The 14,762-nt window shown below is 42.5% G+C and overlaps 1 long non-coding RNA gene across 1 annotated transcript in view; it reads right to left on the bottom strand.

Moving 5' to 3' along the window:
- Positions 1–14,221, bottom strand: part of LOC134357120 (uncharacterized) — a 41,192-nt gene extending 26,971 nt beyond the window's left edge. Inside the window, exon 1 of the long non-coding RNA XR_010020516.1 lies at positions 14,105–14,221. This is a non-coding gene — a long non-coding RNA (uncharacterized LOC134357120). The remainder of the gene's footprint in view (positions 1–14,104) is intronic.
- Between the last annotated feature and the right edge of the window lie 541 nt (positions 14,222–14,762).

Raw genomic sequence — 14,762 nt, 5'->3', positions numbered from 1 at the left:
TGCGATCGAGAATCTTCCAGAGGGAAGACCTCAAAATTCCTGGCTTTGCCTGCTGCTGGCGACCGAGGCTCGGGTGGAAGCGTTCAGCAGAGATGGTGCTCGGTACTCGGTATCGGAGCTCAAAGTTTTCGGACGACTCAGAGTCGGACTGTGGTCAGGCATGGCAGGGAGAGTTTTCTTCCTTCTCCCATCTGCGTGAGATGTGGGACTTTCGAGAGGCTTTGAACTTTTTTACTGTGCTCGTGGCCTGTTCTTCATCAAGTTATGGTATTGTTGCACTGTTGTAACTATATGTTATAATTATGTGGTTTTTGTTAGTTTTTCAGTCTTGGTCTGTCCTGTGTTTCTGTGATATCACACCAGATGAATATTGTATTGTTTCTTAATGCATGCATTACTAAATGACAATAAAAGAGGACTACGTGTCCTCATAATCTAATATTTCTTATTGTAAGTTATAGTAGTTTTTATGACTTGCACTGTACAGCTACAAAAAAACAAAATCCATGATATATGTCAGTGATAATAAACTTGATTCTGAATTCTGCCCTTTTAGTGATAAGTAGGATAGAGATAAGAGACCAAAGTGTAGGATCAGAATACTTCAATGATTCTCTATTTTGACTCTCTGCAATGCCATCTTGCAATGCCTTTCACACTCATTCTAGCCTTTCAGGATTGTTTGCAACTGTTCCTAAATGGATGATCGATCTCTCTTGTGCTCTCCTGAGTGAGATCAAAGGCAAGTATTTCTGGCATATGATGGACCAAACTTAAGATATGCATAAAGTCTATTGAACGGAGTTATTGGCTGCCTATTCTTGTGTCCTGATGCTGGGAAGCATGAAGTCAATGGTTGAAATTACGCTTGTTCCTCACTTGAGTCAGAGTTGATAAAATTATTTTTTAATTATTATGTAATGTCTGGATAACCTCCCCATGCTACAGAGAACAGTGCTGTGAGACATTGATGAGATTTGCTTCAGCCTATAAGGAGATCTTTTGGCAATGAATTTCTGAGGAAAGATTCAAAGTTCAGTGTTCAAAGTAAATTTGTTGTCAAAGCATGTATGTCACCATATATAACCCGGAGGTTCAATTTCTTGCACACATTCACAGCAGAACAAATAGACACAATAGAATGAATGAAAAACTACACACAAACAAAAACTGACAACCAATATGCAAAAGAAGACAAACTGTGCAAATACAAAAAAAATTACTACAATGGATTCCGGTTAATTGGGACACATTGGGACCAATACATTTTGGCCCAGTTGAGTAGCTGCCACCAATTAGCCAAATTTTCATGGAAATAGTTAATGTATAAAATGACAAACTACTGTTTAAATGAGTAACACATTATGTATTCATATGAAACACAAAACAAATTTGACACTACCAATACTACTACAGTACTATAAAATTGTGTATTAGTTTCTAATATTTATTGATGGAGGAATTCATTCACAGGGTACGCTACCGTGTTCTTTTGATTGACTGTAAATGAACAAAATCAGCGCAGACACCTAGTGAAGATAATGGACTGCCTTCATTCAATTAATCTTCCAAATCTTCATCTTCATTGTAACATTCAGGATAATTGTCAATACCTTCAAATCCTTCCTAATTTGGCCTGTCCCCTAAAACCCTCACTAATTTTTATAGATGCACTGGAGAAAACATTCTTCTAGGGTGCATCACAACCTGGTATGGAAGTTGTCCTATCCAAGACCAGAAGAAGCTGCAGAAGATCGTGAACACAGCCCAGCACATCACACAAACCAATCTTCCATACTCACTTTACACCGCACACTGTCGGAGCAGTGCTGCCAGGATAATCAAGGACACGACCCACCCAGCCAACACACTTTTCGTCCCTCTTCCCTCCGGGAGAAGGCTCAGGAGCTTGAAGACTCGTACGGCCAGATTTGGGAACAGCTTCTTTCCAACTGTGATAAGACTGCTGAACGGATCCTGACCCGGATCTGGGCCGTACCCTCCAAATATCCGGATCTGCCTCTCGGTTTTTTTGCACTACCTTACTTTCCCTTTTCTATTTTCTATTTATGATTTATAATTTAAATTTTTACTATTTACTATCAATTTGTACTCCAGGGAGCGCGAAGTGCAGAATCAAATATCGCTGTGATGATTGTACGCTCTAGTATCAATTGTTTGGCGACAAAGTATAAAGTACAGTACTTAATTCCTAATTTGCTGATGTAGTGAAATAATTAGATTTTCACTCCTGGCAGTTCCTGGCATTTCCAAGCCTGAATCCTTGAAACCGCAGTGAGCATAAGAAACCATTCTGAATTGTCCTACTGCTTGTTTCTCGCTGACTACCAGTGACATTAATCACTGCTTTTTGAACACAAACACACGCAACTGATGCGATTTAAACTGTTCACTCTAAGCACGGTGTCGTGTCTAGCAGCCACACAAGGGCACTCAGCTGACACTAGTTAGAAACTCTTCTGCAACAGTCTCCTGCTCAAACTATGTAGGTGGCAAATAAATGAAGGGAATCCTGACTTTTTTTCTTGATTATTTTTTATTCTTTAAGAGTTGTCCCAAGTAAGCGGCTTCCTGATTAAGTGATGGCTCAACTAACAAGAATCCACTGTATTGAGATCACGAGTAGTTATGGAATCTGTTCAAGTGTTGAGCTGAGTGAAGTTATCCATGCTGGTTCATAAGCCTGTTGGTTGAAGGGTAATAACTGTTCCTGAACTTGGTGGTGAAGGATCTGAGGCTCCTGTATTCATTCGCGATGGTAGCAGTGAGAAGAGAGCATGGCCTGGGTGGTGGAGGTCCTTGATGATGGTTGCTGTTTTCTTGTGACAGTGCTCCTTGTTCAATGGTAAGGTAATAGTGACTTCCACACCGAGAACAGTCCAACAATGAGAGTATGGCTGACGATCCTCCTGCAGAACGTCGCATACCTAAGTAATGATAGGTGTGCAAAGCCTGAACTTGCAAACACATCAATCAAAAGAGAACTCGCAATGGGAATGAATACCTTGGAAGAATCTCAGGGACTTACTTCTTTGTGGGTGGGCATACCTTGCTTCCTTTGCCAAGGTTCCCAACTCACCCTTAGTGGATAACCATGCCCACAACACTCCCAGTAACTGGGTCACGACTGTGGCACCCATGGAATAAATAAGTGCTAGGAAGGGAAACTACTTCTTGCTAATTGTAATTCAAAGGTGTTTGACCACCTTACAATGAGTCCTAAAGGCTTCCGGGCACATCTCACAAACCTGGCATTAAATAATGAAAAAGAAACAAACTAATGGGGGATAGTTCTCACTTTATGAAGACGGTTCTATGATGGCTGCCCAATTCATGTCGGTGTGGTCCAGGGGATCTCCACCCGGGGTCCACAGACCCCTCTGTTAATGGTAGGGGTGCATAGCACAAAAAATTGGGGATCCCTGGTGTGGGCAGAAATGGGTGTTATGTAGATAAATGACATGTAGGGCAGCAGAGAGGTGCTACTTGTTCAGCTGCAGCCTTAGGTTCAATCCTGACCTCTGCTGCTCTGTGTGTGGAGTTTGGACATTTCCTTTCAGAGCACGGGGCTCCCCAGGTGCTCTGTTTTCCTCCCATATCACCACCCCCCCCCCGGAAAAATGTGCAATTTGGTAGGTTAACGTTGCAGAATCATCTTCCTGGCCTTTGGGTCTCACTGTAGATCTCATCTGCCCAGTTGGCCGGAGCTGGCTGTGCATGCTGGGACGACAGACATGTCCCTACCTCACCGGAGCGTGAGGCATACCGGTGACCCACATCGGGTTCAGCCCGCCTGTCGAAGCGGTGTACCGGGGCGTGGCTGCCGTCACATGCAAACAGCTACCTGGAGCCACTGGTGACAGCTGAGTGTCTGGTGGGGACCAAAGGTAAGCGAGCTGCCCCCTTCACCAGAGGTGCTACCCCTCCCTGGGCACCTCATTCACCCTATGGTAGAATTAGTGTAAAAAAAATGGATTCTTGATAGAGTCACTGAGGACTTGTTGGGCGAAACAAAAAACCTGTTTTTGTGCTGTATCTGTCTAAGACTTTATGACTCTATTTAGTGAGTGTCTGAGACTGGCAAGCTTTAGATAAATATTGACTGCAAGTGCCCATTCCAGTTTTCTGTCTGGCCTGTTTTCATCCAGTAATTATCTTCAGCACGATTTACACCAAGTAAAATTGAACTCGGACACTGTAGCACCCAAAAGTGGGTGTTACGTGATGCTAATTCTAGGCTCGTATGTTTAATTTTGTCTTATAAAAGCAGAAAAAACTTCCTCTTTCCTGACATGACTTATCCTGGAATAAAATAGAACCTTGCAATGTGGGCGTACATAAAATAAACTAAATATTGGAGCAATTAACTTATTTCTTTGCACTGCCGAGACATTAACCACTTTCAAGAACTTTCTGAGTATAATATGACTTATATTCTACCTCCATTCTTCATAAACATCTTTTACAATATTTCATACAAATTAATAAAATTGATTCATAATCTGCAAATGTAATGTGATATCACATTTAAGGAAGACAGCAACACTGACCCTGCTGTTCAAGGAAGGATTGAGTACATTATGGAGCTGAATATTGTTTACTAGCATGTAGTCTGCTCGATTCTTATTATGAGAGGAGTGGTTATACAAGAAATTGCAACAGAGGAAAATGGTGTTTGACTAATCGGCTGAAGTTTTTAGGAGATTGTAACCAATAGGAGAGCTGGGACAGGATATGATAGCTGGTATTGTGTCATATGAGGGAGGGAGGAGAAGATGGCGACGCGACGGCAGCGCGTACGGCCACTTCGGTGATGATGTCTGTTATCTGTCAAGTAGGGGACCGTGTACAATTCTGATTTGATGGAGACAGACGTGAGAGTATGGAAGAACATCTGGAAAACTTCTGAAATGCCCGCTTCGCTGCCGCTGCTACTGTGTGGTAACCGGAATCTCCAGAGCTGAAGGCCCTGAAATCTTCGGCTCTGCGTGTTTCAGTGGCCGGGGTGAGGTCGAAGGCGCTCGGCAGAGGTTGGCACTCGGGAGGCTGTATCGGAGGGCTGGTCGGAAGCTTGAAGTTTTCGGATGGATGGACTCAGTGTCGGCTGTGGTTGGCTGCTTCCAAGGCATCGGCAAGTTGACGGTGCCTGGAGGTTTATGGCAGGGAGTTTCTCCCTTTGGCCGCCGCTATCGGGGACTCGGGAGTCGATCGACTCGGGACTTTTGAGACTTTATTTACCGTGCCCATGGTTTGTTCTTCATCAAATTATGGTATTGCTTTGCACTGCTGTAACTATATGTTATAATTATGTGGTTCTGTCAGTGTTAGTCTTTGGTCTGTCCTGTTTTCTGCGATATCACTCTGGAGGAACATTGTATCATTTCTTAATGCATGTATGCATTTCTAAATGACAATAAAAGAGGACTGAGTGTTGTCATAATCTAAAAAAAATTTTTTTTTAATATTTGATAGATGCCGTAAAATTGGGGCTCGTGGAATTGTTATTTACACAATGTACTGAAGAATACAGGAGTGAAAATGGAATGGAAATTATATTGGGCAACTTATTAAACAATGGAGCAGGCTTACAGAACGTAGACTAGTGCAGCACAGGACAGGCCCTTCAGCCCATAATGTTGTGCCGACCTTTCAATGATGGTTGGATGATAATTTAAGTGCCAGGCCGAATCGGAAAGGTTGGGATCAGGCTCAATTGTGGTGGCAGGGTCCAGGCCCCAGAGGTTGAACATACTGAAGTGATTGAACTCTATGTTTGGATGACGTTTTGGGCACCGGGCCAGACTGAAAAGATCAGGATGTCGAGGCCAAGGGTGAGGAATGGGCCGGCTCACTTCTTTGCTGAATTAAGAGTCTGAGGACAGACTCTCTGTGCACTTCAGTTCAGAACGCTATTTGCTTGCACTCATTGGTTGCATGACTTCTTTCTTTCTTCCTGCGCATTAGGTGTTTTATGGTCTTTTTTTAGGGGTTCCATTGAGTTTCTTTGTTTCGTGGCTGCCTGTTAGGAAATGAATCTCAGGATTGTATAATGTGTACATTACTTTGATAATAAATGTACTTTGAACTTTGAACTTTGTACCCTAAGGTCAATCTGACTCTTCCCTCCCACGTTGCCCTGTTACCTGTAGCTCTTAAACCTGACTAATAAAAGCCAACACACCATACGTCTTCTTAACCATCCTACAGCAACCTTTGAAGGGGCTATCTATCCAAGCTCCCTCTCTTTCTCCACACTGCTAAGAACCCTGCCACTAACCCTGCATCTTGATTTCAAGTTTGACCTTCCAAAGTGAATCACTTCACACTTCTCCAGACTGGGCTCCATCTGTCTCTTCTCAGCCCAGTTACGCATCCTATCAATGCTCCATTGTAGCATACAGCAGCCTCCTACACTATCCACAACACCACCAACCTTTGTGTCATCTGCGATCTCACTAATCCACCCTTCCACGTCTTCATGGAAGTCAATTACAACATCTCCAAAGAGCAGGGGCCACAGCGAGATCCTTGTGTAGCACCACTGGTCACCAACTTCCAAACAGAGCATGCTAGCACCCTCTGCCTTCTGTGGGTAGGGTTTGAGGTGACGACTAGCCTAATCTTGCTCCTAATTATTCTAATGAAGGTTGGCAACCTGTTCACATGATTGTGGTCATGATGGACGTGGCAACCAAAGCTAACATAAGGCTAAAAGTCTAGATGCCATGTGTCCTCACCAAGTTCTAAATAGCTCTGGGATCGATAGAATTTACCCTCAGAATGTAAGAATCACATAATTCCTTGTAGAGCCACTGGATAGACATCAGTGTTCTTTGGCTCAGTGGTCTATGAAGGGGTAAGCGGACCTGGTGTAATGTATCCACAAACAACCCGATGAAACTACGCGGGGCGGGTAAGGAAGAATTTCACTTTTATCCCAACGAAATAAGCATGTTTATTAAAAGAAAAACAAGAAATTTAGAAAAAAACAGTTTCAGTAGAGTAATTGCCAAAGTGACAAATGTCTTAGATAAAATAATGTTTCTAGTTTATAGCCGTTATTACGGAGGGATATAAATAGATTAAATGAATGCAACAAGAACATAGCAGGTAGTATTTATTATAGCTAAATCTGACAGGAAATGTACTAAAGAGAAGCCAGATATATTTTAAGTAGAGAGAGACTGAAAAATGTTGACTTTCAGATGGACATAGTTATATGAAATTAATGTACTCTTATGGACCATAGGACTATAAGAGATAGGAGCAGAATTAGGCCATTCGGTCCATCAGGTTTGCACCACTATTCCATAATGACAGATTTATTACCCCTCTCAACCCCATTCTCCCTGTAACCTTTGACTCCTTTACTAATCAAGAAAATATCTATAGTAAATATACCCAATGACTTGGCCTCCACAGGTGTCTGTGGCAATGAACTCCACATACTCACCGTTCTGTGGCTAAAAAAAATTCCTCCTCATCTCTGTTCTTCAATTTTGAGTCTGTGCCCTCCTGTCCTAGACTCCTCCACTACAGGAAACATCCTCAACACATCCACTCTATTTAGTCCTTTCAATATTCAATAGGTTTCAATGAGATCACCCTCCCCCCCATTCTTCTAAACTCCTGCGAGTACAGGCCTAGAGCCATCAAAGGCTTCTCATACTTTAATTAAATTACGTACGAAAGATAAATAACTTCTAACACAAGAACAAATATAAGAAGGCAAACACTGCGTTGGGCTTTGTTGCAAGTGGTTTAATTGGAAATGTAAACATGTATTCCTACATCTGTACGTAGCCTTGTCAAGACCGTACCTAAATTGATAGAATACACACAACACACACAAAAAGCTGGAGGAACTCAGCAGGCCAGGCAGGATCTATGGAAAAGAGGACTGTCGATGTTTGAGGCTGAGAGCCTTCAGCAGGCCTCAACTGATAAATTGGTTTATCATTGTCACATACTGAGTTGCCATCCTGTGAAAAACTTGTGCGTATTGTTCATTCGGGTCAATTCAATTCAGTGTGCATTGAGGTAGTACAAAATGCAGAATAAAGTGTTGCAGTTACAGAGAAGCACAGTGCAGGTAGACAATAAAGTGCAAGGTCATAATAAGGTAGAATGGGAGAACAAAAGTCCATCTTACTGTACAGGGGGGCACACGATAGTTTTATAACAGTGGGATAGAAGCTGTCCTTGAGCCTGGTGCAAGTGCTTTCAGGCTTTTGTACCCTCTGACCATTGGAAAGGGATAGAAAAGGAAATGTTCGGGGTGGCAATGTCTTTAATTGATGCTGTGTGCTGTGCCAAAGCAGTGAGAAGTGTAGACAGTGTCAAAGGAAAGGCAACTGGTTTCCGTGATGTGCTGAGCTGAGTCCACAACCCTCTAGAGTTTCTTGTAGTCATGACTGGAGTAGTTACCATACCAAGCGGTGATGCATCCAGGTAGGATGGTTGCTATGGTGCATTGATAAAAATTAGTGAGGGTCAAAGGGGCCATGCCAAATTTCTTTTGCCTCCTGAGTTAGTAGAGACTATGATGAGCTTCCTTAGCTATGGCTTTGTGGTGGTTTAGGGGCTTGTGTGCTTCAATGACCTGGAGAGCTACGTTGGCTGCAGTCAGGGCTTTATGCTTTGGCTCTTGGTATAGTCACCCACACCAAACAGGTCAAAGGGCAGAGGCCGGACTAAGAGTGGTCCACTGGGCCTCCAGGTTTGGGGTTCAACTCAGGGGTAACAACCCTGACTGATAAAACAAAATTGTTATGGAAATAGCAATGAAGAATCCTTCTACACCTGAGTGTGATGGTTTTCCTGAGTCCCCACCTGGAACTTGCATGACTGACGGTAGTGAAAACCGAGAGGAAGCTACTGACATGACGAAGGAAACCCTGAACACCACTAAAGATGGAAGACCTTCATTGCTGCCCTAAGTGCCAGCAGGGTTAACAGGCAGTAAGTAAGGCAATCTTAGGAGCTTGAAGCTGTCTATCCTCCCAACCTCAGTACTGTTGATGTATGTGCACCACCTCCCTTCCTGAAGCAAGTGACCAGCACCTTTGGTTTGCTGACTCTGAGGAAAAGGCTGTTGTCATGACACCAAGTCACTCGGCTCTCCACCTCCTTCCTGTACTCTGACTCGCCGTTGTCTGGTTTACAGCCCACTACTGTGGTATCCTCTGCAAACTTGTAGATGGACTTAGAACAGAATCTGTTCACATCATCATGAGTGTACAGGGAGTACGACAGGAAGCTGAGTACGTAACATTGTGGGGCATCACTGTTAAGAATAATCATGGTGGACATGTTGCCTGTCCTTACTGAAGGCACTTTATTTTGGGCAGGAAATAAAAGATCCGGATGCAAGAGGAGACGTTGAGTTCCATGTCTAGGAATTTGAGATGTGTTTGTTTGGAATTATAGTATTGAAGGCAGAGTTGTAGCCTGATGTAAGTTTCCTCGCTGTCAGATGCTCCAAGGATAAACGTAGGGCTAAGGAGATTGCATCTGCTGTAGATGGCAGCAGGCAAATTGCAATGGGTCAAGTCTTAGTATTTCTTTATTGAGATACAGTGCGGAATAAACTCTTCTGATCCTTCAAGCCGTGCCAACTACCAAACGCTGATTTAACCCTAGCTTAATCACAGGACAATTTATAATGACCAATTGACCTAGCAACCAGTAGCCCTTTGGACTGTGAAGCACCTGGAGGAAACCCACACAGAACGTAGACTCCTAAAAAGCAGTGGTGGGACTTGAACCTGTCACCTGTACAGTTAGTCCTGACGAAGAGTCTCGGCCTGAAACGTCGACTGTACCTCTTCCTAGAGATGCTGCCTGGCCTGCTGCGTTCACCAGCAACTTTGATGTGTGTTGCCTGTACAGTAAGCTGTTATGCTAACCACTATGCTACTGTGTTACCCCACAGTTGTCTGGGAGGCTGGAGTTAATGCAATCCATGACTAGCCTCTTGAAACACTCATGATGGTGGATGTCAGAGCTGCCAGGCGGTAGCCATTAATGCACTTCACCTTGTTTTTCTTGGATACTGAGATGATAGCTTGGGTGGTGGGATGGACTTAATCTCTACCAAAGGAAGTATAAGGCGTTCCTTCCTTCCGCTAGCCTGCAGGTCACCCTTGGGCAAGGTATAGGACCTGCTTAGCCCCCGATCAGGGTCTTGTGAAGTCATGGGAGCAGGTGGTGGATGGTCGTATGAGCAGCTGGTGCATATCACAAGACTTGGTTATGAGACCCCGAGTGCCAGGCAGACAATCTCTGAAGAGTATTGATAATGGCTGGGGTCACCCATCTTGTAAAGACACTGCCCAGAAGAAGGCAATGGAAAAATGCTTCTGTAGAAAAATTTCCTAAGAAAATCATGGTCATGGAAAGGCCATGATCACCTATGTCATACAACAGGGTACATACTGAATGTGAGAGATGAAAGTGGTCTTCTTAAAGCGGGTGGAAGCCTTAGCCTGAAACAGGGAGAGGCTAACAATGTTTGCAAGTATTCCTGTCAACTGATCTACACAGGATCTAAGGACACAACCAGCAACACCATCTGGGCCAGAGGCTTTCTGCTGGTTCACTCTCCAGAAGAGGGATCTTACCTCTGCAATGGTGTCTGTGGGTTCAGGTGCATCGGAGGCTGTTAACACTGGAGGTGACATTCCCATCCCCATCTGTTTCAGTCATCCATTGAATGCACTAAGCTCATCACAAAGGGATGCACTGTTATTGGTGATGCTACCCACCTTTGTTACGTGTCCTCATATACTGTGTAAACCCTGCCACAGCTGATGCCTGGTCTGGGACTTAGTTATGGACCAGATTTGGAATTTTAACTTATTTACATTTGGAAAGGTGTTCTTGCCATAGGTACAATGTAACTAAGGATTACTGAACTGTGTTCACCAGGATGACAGGTTCTTAAAGTTTATAAAACCGTAATAAAACCATAAGATATAGGAGCAGAATTAGGTCATTTGGCCCATCGAGTCTGCTCTGCCATTCAATGATCTAAATCATTTGTTCTTATGTCCAAGGTTGCATTTAGGAATTTGCAAGAATTTCGATTATGTTATCATTTCACAAAGAGTGTTGACACTGATCCCATTATAATCCTTGTGGATGAGGATGCCAGAGATTGGCCCAGTCCTGTTAAATTTCCTATCTCTACCATCCTTAATTCTCGACAATGCCTTATCTGACAATTGCTACTGTTCATGCCAGAAATGCAACATTTGTTAGGGTCATTGCCAATCAAATAATTCTGGCTGCCAGCTAACCACTGGAAGGTCTCTATAGTTGCTTCATTTGTCTTACATGTTGTCAGACTCAAGACTGATTAAGCTTGACTTGAGATGAGCTGCACAATATGAAACCCCACCAACAGATAACATAATTAGTATGTCTTATTTTAGAAATCAGTGATCCACTCTCACCACATCTTTCTATCTATCTAATTTATTATTATAATAGTGCCATCAATATATAGTTTAATCAAACAGTTCATAGGCAATGAATGTTGTATGTCATCCATATTTTAGTAGATAAGAAATTCACATAATTAAACTAAATGAGGATTAATTGTCATTGTGGATTTATGTGGACAAATGTGGCCCTGGTCCATTTGGTTGAAACAAGTCATTTCCGCTATAACACTGTTATCGGGTTATTGTACGGTTTTATGCTTACGGTTCTCCATCTGCAGCAATGCACACAAAATGATGGAGGAAATTAGCAAGTCAGGGAGCATCTGTGAAAATAAACAGTCAATGTTTTGGGCCTAGACCTTTTTTCAGGACTGAGAATGAAGGGAGAAGATACTAGATTAAAAAGCAGGGGGAGAGGGGAGGGAGGCAAGCTGGAAGGTGATAGGTGAATCCAGGTGGTTGGGAAAGGTCAACGGCTGGAGAAGAAAGGATCTAATAGGAGAGGAGAGTGGTAAGGGAAGAAGGAGGAGACCCAATGGGAATTTATAGGCAGGTGAGAAGAATGAGGAATAGAGGAAGTGAGGAATAGAGGAAGGAGAGGGGTGAATTTGTTTACCGGAAAGAGAAATCGATATTCACGCCATTAGGTTGGAAAATACCCTGATGGAATATAAGAAGCATCTGGTAATTATTATGGGAGTTTCTAAACAGTGAGGAAAAACCAGATGAACAACCTTAAACATTAGAAAGTCTGCAGGTGCTGGAAATCCAAAGCAACATACACAAAGTACTGGAGGAAGTCAGCAGGTCAGGTAGCATCTGTGGAAATGGATAAACGATTGAAATTTCAGGCCGAGACCCTTCTTCCAGCAGAAGGAAGGGGGAAGATACCGGAAGAATGCAAAACAGGCAAAAATCACCTCTGCAAATTCTAGGAGATGTTGGCAATATTGGACTGTTAACCCTACTGCAAAATGAAAATTTTGAACTTTAACACTCATTTAAATATTGCACAAAATCTGCTTTCCAATTATATATTACAATTAGAAGTCACTGGGAATTAATTAATTCAACAAAACATCTGCTGGAGGAAAACAGCGAGTCGAACAGCATCTGCAGGAGAAAAGAAACTGCCAATAACTTTTTTCTTCCACAGATACTGCTCAATCTGTGGAGCTCTTCCCACAGATTGTTTGTTAGTCTAGATTCCAAAATCAGCAGACCTCTGTGTCAACAATTAGTGAAATGCTGATGCCCAGGTTCCTGGCTTTTGGAGGCCAGACGATTTTCAATAGGTACTCGTGGTATTGTGTGTTATTTTCTTATTTATTTATTGAGATACAGTGCAGAGGAGCCCTTTTCAGCTCTTCCAGCATTACCCCGATATACTCCTAACCCAACCACAGGATAATTTACGATGACCTATTAACCTTTAACTGGTACGTCTTTGAACTGTGGGAGGAAACTGGAGCACCCGGGGGACACCCATGTGGTCACGAGGAGAACGTACAAAGTCCTTACAGGCAGCGACGGGAATTGAACCCGGGTCGCTGGTACTGTAATGCGTTATGCTAACCAATGCGCTAATGTTATGGTGGAATAGCTTAACATAAGACAAGACAAAGGAGCAGAAGTCAACCATTCGGCCCATCGAGTCTGCTCCGCCATTTTACCATGAGCTGATCCATTCTTCCATTTAGTCCCACTCCCCCGCCTTCTCACCATAACCTTTGATGCCCTGGCTGCTCAGATACCTATCAATCTCTGCCTTAAATACACCCAATGACTTGGCCTCCACTGCCGCCCGTGGCAACATATGGGATGAAATATTAGTATTACAAAATAACATTTGAATTAATCTCAATACTGTTTGTTTCCTATAGAACCTCTACTACCCAGGTTGTCAGTGTTATGCATTTACTTATTATTATTACTATTATTTTTTCTCAGCTCAAACTGGTAAAGCGTGAGGTGTGGGCATAGCTAAGCACACTCATTTCTCATTTGCTAGGAACATTCTAGTGGTGTTTGGTATTGTGGCTTTCTGAAGCTTTACAAAGACGTTGCTGTGTAGCCCTAATTGTTTAATGCTATTGTGTACTGGCTTTGAGGTGACACCACTTGTAGATAATATTATCAGGACAATGTATACCCTGTTCATGTTCCATAGCCTTTCAATTTCCTCTTTTGGTGTTTTACACTTATTGATCTCTGTATATTATGTGTGTTTGGAATTGCTTTATCGATTAAGTAAGTTGTTCTTGCTTGTTTGTCAGTCTTTCAGTCTTTGTCTACAGTTTTTCATTGATTCTATTATATTTCTTTTTTCCACTGTGAATGCCTGCAAGAAAATGGATCTCAGGGTAATATACGGTGACTTTAATAAAAAGTTTACTTTGAATTTTGAACCTGGTTGAGTGTGACGCTTGTATGAGAGTAATGCATATAGGCCGCTTTGAATTATGCTACGAAGGGGGCCAATTCAAAATAAAATCCAAATTGACAGATGAAGTGTGATTTTGTATTTTTGTCTTCGACTTTATTTACTATTGGGTAGAAAAGTTGCTCTGACTCCTCAGTAGGTGGGACACCTGTGACGGTGCTCTGGTCTATTTTAGAAAGCGAGCTTTGATTACCTGTGTTTACAACACAGCACTTTTTGCAAAGGTCTGCAGTTGTGGAGGGCTGATCTATTCGCTCTGGCATGATTAGATAATGTCCATTTTTCCATTCTGCATCATAGAGTTTAGAGGCTGGAGAATAAAGAGCCTTAGAACAGGTTACTGAATTAAATAATTTTCATCATTACATTTTACCTCAAAGCACTAAACTCCAGGTTCTCTTTCAGAGAACTAAGAAACTTTGTCACCCAAAGCTGAAATAAATCTTGGATTAATATGAGTGTTCACTGGGTTAAATAAAATTGTTGCTTTGTAATGAACATCAGTGAATCAGTTCATGATGAAAAATTTAATAAAACCAAGCCCTATCGATGTTTAGACCTGTCATCTTCAGCTCCTGATGACCATAACCTTTAGGGCAGCAAACCTAAAAGTGACAGAAACTGGAGTCTCCAGTGAAAATGATTTCATTGCACATGTGGGAAATAATAGATGCACCACATTTAAATTGAAGTTAAACTGTTGGTTGCCATGCAGTGGAAATTATTAAGCAATGATGCAAAATTGGCGGTATTGTTGAGGGCTAGTGGAGAGCACACCAGCACGCCAGTCTTGCAGGATATTCAACTGAACATTATTGATAACGCTGCTTGTACAATATGTGAACTCCTCT

This window comes from Mobula hypostoma, chromosome 15 (assembly GCF_963921235.1).
Source record: "Mobula hypostoma chromosome 15, sMobHyp1.1, whole genome shotgun sequence".
Taxonomy (NCBI): domain Eukaryota; kingdom Metazoa; phylum Chordata; class Chondrichthyes; order Myliobatiformes; family Myliobatidae; genus Mobula; species Mobula hypostoma.
Note: the sequence above shows the minus strand (reverse complement) of the source record. Positions and strands in the feature narration are given on the sequence as shown.